Genomic DNA, 12,245 nt, shown 5'->3' with positions numbered 1-12,245 from the left:
TGCTATTTAACTCTAGGCTCAGGCTATTCCCCGGGAAACTGAAATCCCGATGGAGGGGACCATATGTAATTACAAGTGTGTCACTATATGGCTATGTGGAGCTTCAAGACATTGATTCTAATAAGAAGTTCATTGTTAATGGACAGAGGATCAAGCATTATCTTGAAGGCAATGTTGAGTAAGAGTGCTCAAGGTTGAGGCTAGATTAAAAGCTCAGCAAGGTCCAGCTAAAGACAATAAAGAAGCGCTTGCTGGGAGGCAACCCAGCCATTAGCAAAACCTATTTTTATTTAAATAAAAATTATACGAGTTTAATATAAATAATCTTCAAGGTAAAGAATCAATTGCATAAGTTCACAGGGGTACAAAAGGATTCAAAATACAAAACAGGGAAAAGGAGCTCACTGGCAAGAAAATGCCAGTAAGAGGTATATTTGGGCGTTAAACACCAGAATGGGTGCCATTCTGGGCATTTAACGCCACACTTACAACATCCTGGGCGTTCAGAAAAACGCCCAGTGACAAAGGATTCTGGTGTTTAACGCCAGCCAAAAGCAACAGCTGGGCGTTAAACGCCCAAAAGAAGCTACAGAGGGGCGTTAAACGCCCAAAACATGCAGCAGTTGGGTGTTTAACACCAGGATTGTGGAGGGGAGGAAGTTTTTGTTCCCAACTTGATTTTTTTCAAATTTTCATATTTCCATCCATACTTTCTTGCATAAACATGTTCCCATACTTTCATTTTTCAAACTCTTTTGCAAAAATTTTAACCAAATCTTAATCCTAAAATGAAATCTTTCTCAATTCTTCTTCAACCTCTTCTCAAATCTTTTTCAAAACAAATCTATCTTTTTCAAATATCTTACATATCTTTTTAATTTTAAATTACATCTTTTTTCTATCATACTTATCTTTTCCAAATCACATTTTCTATCATGTCTTTTTCAAAAATTTTCGAAAACCCAACCCCCTTCCCTTTAAATCCTCGTTCGGCCTCCCTCTTCTCCTCCACAATTCGAACTTGGCTCTCCCTATATCCCTCTCCTTTTCTTTTTTTTGCTTGAGGACAAGTAAACCTCTAAGTTTGGTGTGTTTATCCGTGATCACTAAGCCAATACCCACCAAGATCATGGCTCCTAAGGGAAAACAAACCACCTCAAGAGGCAAAAAAGAGAATATTCCAAAACCACTTTGGAATCAAGGGAAGTTCTTAACCAAAGAACATTCAGACCATTACTACAAAATAATGGGTCTAAGGTCAGTGATCCCGGAAGTTAAATTCAATCTGAAAGAAGACGAATATCCGGAGATCCAAGAGTAAATTTGAAACAGGAGCTGGGAAATCCTAGATAATCCTGAGACAAAGGTGGGAAGAAACATGGTTCAGGAATTCTACTCTAATCTGTGGCAGACAGACAGGCAGAGAATAGTTGGAACCGCATTCTATGACTATCGAACTCTGGTCAGAGGGAAGATTGTTCACCTCCACCCAGACAAAATAAGAGAGATCTTCAAGCTGCCTCAACTGCAAGATGACCCGAACTCCTTCAATAGGAGAATAATGAGATCAAATAAGAGCTTGGACAAAATTCTAGAGGACATATGCCTCCCTGGAGCCAAATGGACAACCAACACAAAGGGTGTCCCAAACCAACTCAAGAGAGGAGATCTCAAACCAGTCGCCAGAGGCTGGCTAGACTTCATTGGGCATTCTATACTGCCCACTAGCAACCGCTCTGAAGTCACCATCAAAAGAGCAGTGATGATTCATTGCATTATATTGGAAAAAGAAGTGGAAGTTCATCAGCTGATTTTTTGTGAGCTTTACACAATTTCAAACAAGAACTCCAAGGATGCCAAATTGGCTTATCCAAGCTTAATCTCTCTGCTATGTAAAGATGCTGGGGTAAAAATGGGAGTAGATAAGTATATCTCAGTTGAGCAACCAATCACCAAAAAGTTAATAGAAGGACAAGTGCAGGACGACCCCATTAAGAGGAGAGCACATGAGTTCCTCCCGGAAATTCCTCAATTTGAATACTGGGGGCGCCTAGAAGCATCTATCACCAAGTTGCAAGAAGCTATGGATCAACTGAAAGAAGAACAGCAAAATCAAAACAGCATGCTCTGCAAACTGCTTAGGGAACAAGAAGAGCAAGGGCATGAACTGAAGGAACTGAAGCGCTAGAAGCTATCACTTGAAGGTCCAAGCACCCCATAGACTAAAGAGGCATCTACCTCCCAAAATAAAGGTTGTTGAGTCCTAACTCTGTGATAACCTTTTATCCATTTTAAGAGTACATGAGTATTAGAATTAGTCATTTGCCTTTATGTCTTTAATTTCCTTTCTTTTATTACTAAGTGTCTGCTTTTATGCCTAATTTATATTATTTTCATTAAATAATAAATAAAGATCAAAATCTATGCCTTAAAGTTATGAATGTGGTGACAATACTTTTCGTTTTCTGAATAAATGCTTGAACAGTGCATATGTCTTTTGATATTATTGTTCATGAATGTTAAAATTGTTGGCTTTTGAAGAATGATGAAAAGGATAAATGTTATTTGATGATCTGAAAAATCATAAAAATGATTCTTGAAGCAAGAAAAAGCAGTGAATACAAAAGCTTACGAAAAAAAAGAGAAAAAGCAAGCAGAAAAAGCCAATAGCCCTTAAAACCAAAAGGCAAGGGTAATAAAAAGGATCCAAGGCTTTGAGCATTAATGGATAGGAGGGCCCAAAGGAATAAAATCCTGGCCTAAGCGACTAAACCAAGCTGTCCCTAACCATGTGCTTGTGGCGTGAAGGTGTCAAGCCAAAAGCTTGAGACTGAGTGGTTAAAGTCGTGGTCCAAAGCAAAAAGAGTGTGCTTAAGAACCCTAGACACCTCTAATTGGGGACTCTAGCAAAGCTGAGTCATAATCTGAAAAGGTTCACCCAGTTATGTGTCTGTGGCATTTATGTATCCGGTGGTAATACTGGAAAACAAAGTGCTTAGGGCCACGGCCAAGACTCATAAAGTAGCTGTGTTCAAGAATCAATATACTGAACTAGGAGAATCAATAACACTATCTAAATTCTGAGTTCCTATAGATGCCAATCATTCTGAACTTCAAAGGATAAAGTGAGATGCCAAAACTATTCAGAGGCAAAAAGCTACTAGTCCTGCTCATCTAATTGGAGCTAAGTTTCATTGATAGTTTAGAATTTATAGTATATTCTCTTCTTTTTATCCTATTTGATTTTCAGTTTCTTGGGGACAAGCAACAATTTAAGTTTGGTGTTGTGATGAGCGGATAATTTATACGCTTTTTGGCATTGTTTTTAGTTAGTTTTCAGTGTGTTTTAATTACTTTTTAGTATATTTTTATTAGTTTTTATTCAAAAATCATATTTCTGGACTTTACTATGAGTTTGTGTGTTTTTCTGTGATTTCATGTATTTTCTGACTGAAATTGAGGGACCTGAGCAAATATCTGATTCAGATGCTGAAAAAGGACTGCAGATGCTGTTGGATTCTGACCTCCCTGCACTCAAAATGGATTTTCTGGAGTTACAGGAGTATAAATGGTGCGCTCTTAATTGCGTTAGAAAGTAGACATCCCGGGCTTTCCAGCAATATATAATAGTCTATACTTTGATCAAAGATAAACAACGTAAACTGGCGTTTAACGCCAGTTCCATGTTCCATTCTGGCGTTAAACGCCAGAAACAGGTTACAAGTTGGAGTTAAACGCCCAAAACAGGTTACAACCTGGCGTTTAACCCCAGCACACACCAAGTGGGCCCCAGAAGTAGATTTATGCACTATCTATCATAGTTTACTCATTTTCTGTAAACCTAGGTTACTAGTAATTAAACAACTTTTAGAGATTTATTTTGTACCTCATGACATTTCACATCTGAATTTTGTATCTTCTACGGCATGAGTCTCTAAACCCCATGGTTGGGGTGAGGAGCTCTACTGTGTCTCGATGAATTAATGCAATTACTTCTGTTTTCTATTCAATCACGCTTGTTTCTGTTCTAAGATACTCGCTTGTACTTAACCGTGTTGAATGTGATTATCTGTGACACTCATCACCATTCTCAACCTATGAACGCGTGCCTGACAACTACTTTCGTTCTACCTTAGATTGAGTGTGTATCTCTTAGCCTCTTGGTTCATGATCAGAGTCTCCGTGGTATAGGCTAGGATTATTGGCGGCCATTCCTGAGATCCGAAAAGTCTAAACCTTGTCTGTGGTATTCCTAGTAGGATCTGGGATGGGATGACTGTGACGAGCTTCAAACTCACGAGTGCTGGGCGTAGTGACAGACGCAAAGAAATCAATGGATCCTATTCCAACATGAGTGAGAACCGACAGATGATTAGCTGTGCGGTGACAGCGCATTTGGACCATTTTCACTAAGAGGACGGATGGTAGCCATTGACAACGGTGATCCACCAACATATAGCTTGCCATGGGAGGAGCCTTGCGTGCGTGAAGAAGAAGACAGTAGGAAAGCAGAGATTCGGAAGACAGAGCATCTCTAAATCCTCAATCTGTTCTCCATTACTGCATAACAAGTATTATTTAATTTATGCTATTTACTCTTCATAAATACAATCATTCTTATCATTAATTTCCTGACTAAGAATTACAAAATAACCATAGCTTGCTTCAAGCCGATAATCTCCGTGGGATCGACCCTTATTCACGTAAGGTATTACTTGGACGACCCAGTGCACTTGCTGGTTAGTGGTACAATTTGTAAAAAGTGTGATTTACAATTTCGTGCACCAAGCACCCAAACATTCTCCTAGGCCCAAGCAATCTAACTCTACACCAACCATTGCTCTTAAACCTTGAGCCTCCAATCTTGATGAGCCTAACATCAAACTTCTAACCACTACACAACTCTCTCTTACTCCTCAATCCACAAAGAGCTCTAAGTTATCCATCATTTTCAATCAAACCATATTCAAGTGAGAAAGCAAAGCTTAAGGATAAGAATTTTACCCACTTGAATGTTGTGTTGGATGGTGACTTAGGAAAGGGTGGTTCCAATGATCTTGCAAGTTCCACTCCCTTGTACTCTTCCTTGATTACCTCCACCTATTTACAAGCTTCTTCAATTTTAACCTCATCCTCTTGGTGGCTTTCTTCCAATTCAATCTCTTCTTCATTGCTTACCAAGGGTATGGGAGGTTGTGTGTCTTCTTCCTTGATCTCTATGTCAAGTCCAATAGGAGAGGATTCAATTGTAGATAGGAATTCATCAATTATTGAATCCATCTCTTGATCAACCTCTTCCAATCTTTCATCATTCATACTATGCCTTGGAGGTTGTGCATTATCCTCTTCAACATTGTTTTCAAGTTCAATGGAAGAAAGTTTAACAACTTCCACAAGATCATCAACAACATCACTTGGTGTTGAAGTGTTCTCAAGCTTGAAATCCACCTCTTGTTCAACTTTGCCTAGGCTTTCAACCACTTCTTCTTCATCAACAATCTCCATCCTTTCCACTTGTTGCACGACACACTTCATACTCCGCTCTTTGGTTGATTCTCTACATTCCTCCATATAGATGCTTTGTCTACGGTATGAATCCCATGCGTCCAAGTTGGCTTTTAATTTTGGTAAGGTTAGCCTCGATAGCTTCGTTCATCCTTTGGGCTTCCTCTTGCTCCTTTTGACGAATGATTTCTTGAGACCGATCCATTGCTTCCTTGAAGTAATCCATTGGCTCTTGTTCTACTTGACTAACATAAGTAGGATCATATTGCTCTTGGACCAATGGATATGGGTATTCTTCCATGGAGGGTTGTGGTGGAAAGGAGAATTCATTTTATGGTTGAAAGTTATCATACATGGGAGGTGATTCATCTTGGTAAGAATAGTGAAGTGGTGGTTCTTGAGGGTATTGGTGATGGAATTGGGGTGGTTCTACATATGGTTCATATGGTTCACAAGGTGGTTGGTATGGTGGGTAAGGATTAGGGTCATATGAAGGTGTTTGGTGGTATGGAGCTTCTGAGTATGGTTGTTGAGGGCTATGTTGAGGGAAGGGATCATATGTATGTGGTGGTTGTGGTTGACAATCACAATGAGGGTCACAACATACATTAGATTGGTATGCATTAGGAGTTGGATTGTACCCATAAGAAACCGGAGGAGGTTGTTGCCAAGAAGGTTATCCATAAGCTTGAGGCTCCTCCCACCTTTGATTCCCAAATCCTTGATGCACATTCTCATTAAAGCTTTCATTTCCTACAACATAGTTGTAACCATGCTCATAGCCAAAAGGGTGAGAATTCATGATGGCAAATAAAAACAAAGGCTAACAAAAATAAGAAACAAGTCCTAAACCTAACAAAAACTAACAAAAAAGTAAAAGGCAAACATATTCACATATTCACAATAGCCAATAACATAACACCATTGCAATTCCCCGGCAACGGCGCCATTTTGATATAACAAATTATCGTCGGTATAGAATTTCTTAATGAAATCTCGTTGCAAGTATAGTTCTAAACCAACAAAAATCCTCAATCAAAAATTTGTTTGTCACAAGTACAAACCCTAATGAAAATTAACCAAAGTATTTAAACCTCGGATCGTCTCACATGGAATTACAATGAAGTGATCAATTATTGGCTATGAAGATGCAAAGGGGGGTTTGATTTGGAAATTGGCGAGAGAAGTAACTAACAAGAAAGTAAATGACAAGAACTAATAAAGAAATGGGAAAGAACTCTTGGCTAGACATAGGTAATTGAGATCACCATCCTTGTCTACTGATGAGCGGATAATTTATACGCTTTTTGGCATTGTTTTTACATAGTTTTTAGTATGATTTAGTTAGTTTTTAGTATATTTTTATTAGTTTTTAAATAAAATTCACATTTCTGGACTTTACTATAAGTTTGTGTATTTTTCTGTGATTTCAGGTATTTTCTAGCTGAAATTTAGGGACTTGAGCAAAAATCAGATTCAGAGGTTGAAGAAGGACTGCAGATGCTGTTGGATTCGGACCTCCCTGCACTCAAAGTAAATTTTCTGGAGCTACAGAAGTCCAAATGGCACGACCTCAATTGCGTTGGAAAGTAGACATCCAGGGCTTTCCAGCAATATATAATAGTTCATACTTTGCTCGAGTTTAGACGATGCAAACAGGCGTTCAACGCCAGTTCCATGTTGCATTCTGGAGTTAAACGCCAGAAACAGGTTGCAAAGTGGAGTTAAACGCCAGAAACAGGTTACAAACTGGCGTTCAACTCCAAGGAAGACCTCTACACGTGTAAAGCTCAACGCTCAGCCCAAGCACACACCAAGTGGGCCCTAGTAAACCCTAGAAGTGGATTTCTGCATCATTTACTCATTTCTGTAAACCCTAGTAACTAGTTTAGTATAAATGACTTTTTACTATTGTATTCAGAATCTTTGGATTATCTTTTGATCCTTTGATCATGTTCAGGAGGCTGGCCATTCGGCCATGCCTAGATCTTGTTCTCATGTATTTTCAATGGTAGAGTTTCTATTCAATTCAAGCTTATTCCTATTGTTTTTCTATTCAATTCAAGCTTATTCCTATTCTAAGATATTCATTCGCACCCAAGAACATGATGAATGTGATGATTATGTGATGCTCATCACCATTCTCACATATGAACGCGTGCTTAACAACCACTTCCGTTCTACATGAAGATGAGATAGAATGAGTATCTCTTAGATATCTAATACAAGGGACCGAGTCCGAGATATTAGAGTCTTCGTGGTATAAGTTAGAACCCATGGACGGCCATTCCTGAGATCCGGAAAGTCTAAACCTTGTCTGTGGTATTCCGAGTAGGATCTGGGAAGGGATGGCTGTGACGAGCTTCAAACTCGCGAGTGCTGGGCGTAGTGACAGACGCAAAAGGATAGTAAATCCTATTCCAGTATGATCGAGAACCGACAGATGATTAGCCATGCAGTGACAGCGCATTGGACCATTTTCACAGAGAGGATGGGATGTAGCCATTGACAACGGTGATGCCCAACATACAGCTTGCCATGGAAGGGAGTAGGAATGATTGGATGAAGACATCAGGAAAGTAGAGGTTCAGGAGGAACGAAAGCATCTCTATACGCTTATCTGAAATTCTCACCAATGAATTACATAAGTATCTCTATCCTAATTTATATTTTATTTATATTTTTATTATCAATTCACCATAACTATTTGAATCCGCCTGACTGAGATTTACAAAGTGATCATAGCTTGCTTCAGGCCGACAATCTCCGTGGGATCGACCCTTACTCGCGTAAGGTTTATTACTTGGACGACCCAGTGCACTTGCTGGTTAGTTGTGCGAAGTTGTGACAAAGTGTGATTCACGTTTGAGAGCACCAAGTATTTGGCGCCATTGTTGATGATCGCAATTTTGTGCACCAAGTTTTTGGCGCCGTTGACAGGGATTGTTCGAGTTTGGACAACTGACGGTTCATCTTGTTGCTCAGATCAGGTAAATTTTATTTTAATTCTAAGCTTTTTGTGTTTATTATTTTTATTTTTATTCTCGAAAAATTTTTTCAAAATAATAATAATAATAATAATAAAATCATAAAAACCAAAAATTTGATGTTTGTTGTTTGAGTCTTGTGTCAATTTTTAAGTTTGGTGTCAATTGCATATTTTTAATTTTCACTAAAAAATTTTCGAAAAATTCATGCATGGTGTTCATCATAATCTTCAAGTTGTTCTTGATGATTTGCTTTGTTTGATCTTTGCATTTTTATGTTTTGTGTCTTTTCTTGTTTTTCATATGCATTTTTGAATTATTAGTGTCTAAAGTTTAAAAATTTTTAAGTTTGGTGTCTTGCATGTTTTTCTTTTCTTAAAAATTTTCAAAAATAAGTTCTTGGTGTTTATCTTGACATTCAAAGTGTTCTTGGTGTTCATCTTGACATTCAAAGTGTTCTTGCATGCATCACATGTTTTGATCTTGAATTTTTATGTTTTGCATCATTTTTATGTTTTTCTCTTTCATCATTAAAATTCAAAAATAAAAAATATCTTTCCTTTTGCTTCTCATAAAATTCGAAAATTTGAGTTGACTTTTTCAAAAATTTTTAAAATCTAGTTGTTTCTTATGAGTCAAATCAAATTTTTAATTTAAAAATGCTATCTTTTTCAAATCTTTTTCAAAAATCAAATCTTTTTCATTTTTTCTTTTATATTTTCGAAAATTTCAATTTGATTTTCAAAAATCTTTTTCTTATTCCTACTTCATATTTTCGAAAATCTCACTAACAATTAATGTGATTGATTCAAAAATTTTAAGTTTGTTACTTGCCTAGTAAGAAAGGTTCAATCTTTAAATTTTAAAATCATATCTTTTTGTTTCTTGTTAGTCAAGTAATCAACTTTAATTTTCAAAATCAAATCTTTTTAAATTTCTCTTTCAAATCTTTTACAAAATAAGTTTCAATCACATCTTTTTCAAAATCTTTTCTAACTTCTTTTCTAACTTCTTATCTTTTCAAAATTGATTTTCAAATCTTTTTCAATCAATCTTATCTTTTTGTTTGATTCTTATCTTTTTCAAAACTACCTAACTAATTTCCTCTCTTCAATTTTCGAAAATCACCTTCCTCTTTTTCAAAATTCATTTTTATTTAACTAATTGTTTTAAACTTTAATGTAATTTAATTTCATTTTTCTTTTTGATTTTCGAATTATAACTTTGATTTTAAATTAAAAACAAAAAAAATTTTAATTTATTTTATTTAATTTTTGAATTCTCTCATCTCTCATCCCCTTCTGTTTATTTATTCATCTACTAATACCCCTCTTTCACTCAAGAATTCGAACCCATTCATCTCCCCTGTGTTTGGATTCTCACCTTTTTCTTTTTGCTACTCTTCTCTTTTTATACTTAGATTAGGAATCTCTATACTGTGACATAGAGGATTTCATATTTTCTTTTCTATTTTCTTCTTTTTCATATGAGCAGGAACAAGGATAAAAACATTCTTGTTGAGGCTGATCCTGAACCTGAAAGGACTCTGAAGAGGAAGCTAAGGGAAGCTAAAGCACAACTCTCTGGAGAAAATCTGACTGAAATTTTTGAAAAAGAAGGAGACATGGCCGAAAATAATAACAATGCAAGGAAGATACTTGGTGACTTTACTGCACCAAATTCTAATTTACATGGAAGAAGCATCTCAATCCCTGCCATTGGAGCAAACAATTTTGAGCTTAAACCTCAATTAGTTTCTCTGAATCAACAGAATTGTAAGTTTCATGGACTTCCATCAGAAGATCCTTTTCAGTTCTTAACTAAATTCTTGCAAATCTGTGATACTGTTAAGACCAATGGGGTTGATCCTGAGGTCTACAGGCTTATGCTTTTCCCATTTACTGTAAGAGACAGAGCTAGAATATGGGTGGACTCTCAACCTAAGGATAGTCTGAACTCTTGGGATAAGCTGATCACGGCTTTCTTAGCCAAGTTCTTTCCTCCTCAAAAGCTTAGTAAGCTTAGAGTGGATGTTCAAACCTTCAGACAGAAAGAAGGTGAATCCCTCTATGAAGCTTGGGAGAGATATAAGCAACTGACCAAAAGGTGTCCTTCTGACATGCTTTCAGAATGGACCATCCTGGATATATTCTATGATGGTCTGTCTGAGTTATCAAAGATATCATTGGACCATTCTACAGGTGGATCCATTCACCTAAAGAAAACGCCTGCAGAAGCTCAAGAACTCATTGACATGGTTGCAAATAACCAATTCATGTACACTTCTGAAAGGAATCCTGTGAGTAATGGGACGCCTTAGAGGAAGGGAGTTCTTGAAATTGATACTCTGAATGCCATATTGACTCAGAATAAAATATTGACTCAGCAAGTCAATATGATCTCTCAGCGTCTGAATGGATTGAAGGAATCATCCAACAGTACTATGGAGGCATCTTCTGAAGAAGAAGCTTATGATCCTGAGAACCCTGCAATAGCAGAGGTGAATTACATGGGTGAACCCTATGGAAACACCTATAATCTCTCATGGAGAAATCATCCAAATTTCTCATGGAAGGATCAACAAAAGCCTCAACAAGGCTTTAATAATGGTGGAAGAAACAGGTTTAGCAATAGCAAGCCTTTTCCATCATCCACTCAGCAACAGACAGAGAATTCTGAGCAGAATCCATCTAGCTTAGCAAATATAGTCTCTGATTTATCTAAGGCCACTTTAAGTTTCATGAATGAAACAAGATCCTCCATTAGAAATTTGGAGGCACAAGTGGGCTAGCTGAGTAAAAGGGTCACTAAAACTCCTCCTAGTACTCTCCCAAGCAATACAGAAGAAAATCCAAAGAGAGAGTGCAAGGCCATTGATTTGACCATCATGGCCGAACCTACAAATGAGGAGGAGGACGTGAATCCTAGTGAGGAAGACCTCCTGGGACGTTCAGTGACCAATAAGGAGTTTTCCTTTGAAGAACCAAAGGAATCTGAGGCTCATCTAGAGACCATAGAAATTCCATTGAACCTCCTTCTGCCCTTTATGAGCTCTGATGAGTATTTTTCTTCTGAAGAGAATGAAGACGTTACTGAAGAGCAAGTTGCTAAGTACCTTGTTGTAATCATGAAGCTGAATGCCAAATTATTTGGTAATGAGACTTGGAAAGATGAACCTCCCTTGCTTACCAATGAACTAAATGCATTGGATAGGCAGAATTTACCTCAAAAGAAACAGGATCCTGGTAAATTCCTAATTCCCTGTAACATAGGTACCATGACCTTTGAGAAGGCTCTGTGTGACCTGGGGTCAGGAATAAACTTAATGCCACTCTCTGTAATGGAAAAACTTGGGATCTTTGAGGTGCAAGCTGCCAGAATCTCATTAGAGATGGCAGACAACTCAAGAAAACAGGCTTATGGACTAGTAGAGGACGTGTTAGTAAAGGTTGAAGGCCTTTACATCCCTACTGATTTCATAATCCTAGACACTGGGAAGGATGAGGATGAATCCATCATCCTTGGAAGACCCTTCCTAGCCATAGTAAGAGCTATGATTGATGTGGATAGAGGAGAATTGGTCCTTCAACTGAATGAGGACAACCTTGTGTTTAAAACTCAAGGTTCTCCTTCTGTAACGATGGAGAGGAAGCATGAAAAGCTTCTCTCACTGCAGAGTCAACCAAAGCCCCCACAGTCAAACTCTAAGTTTGGTGTTGGGAGGTCCCAACAATGCTCTGAACATCTGTAAGG

At 37.6% G+C, this 12,245-nt stretch overlaps 1 non-coding gene across 1 annotated transcript; it reads right to left on the bottom strand.

Moving 5' to 3' along the window:
- Positions 1-10,509: 10,509 nt before the first annotated feature.
- LOC148575877 (small nucleolar RNA R71) lies at positions 10,510-10,617 on the bottom strand. Its single transcript, XR_015903969.1, has one exon. It is a non-coding gene; the product is annotated as a small nucleolar RNA R71 (small nucleolar RNA).
- Between the last annotated feature and the right edge of the window lie 1,628 nt (positions 10,618-12,245).

Source organism: Arachis ipaensis, chromosome B1 (genome assembly GCF_059453495.1).
Source record: "Arachis ipaensis isolate K30076 ecotype BB chromosome B1, ASM5945349v1, whole genome shotgun sequence".
NCBI lineage: Eukaryota > Viridiplantae > Streptophyta > Magnoliopsida > Fabales > Fabaceae > Arachis > Arachis ipaensis.
This window is presented reverse-complemented; position numbering and strand designations above follow the sequence as displayed.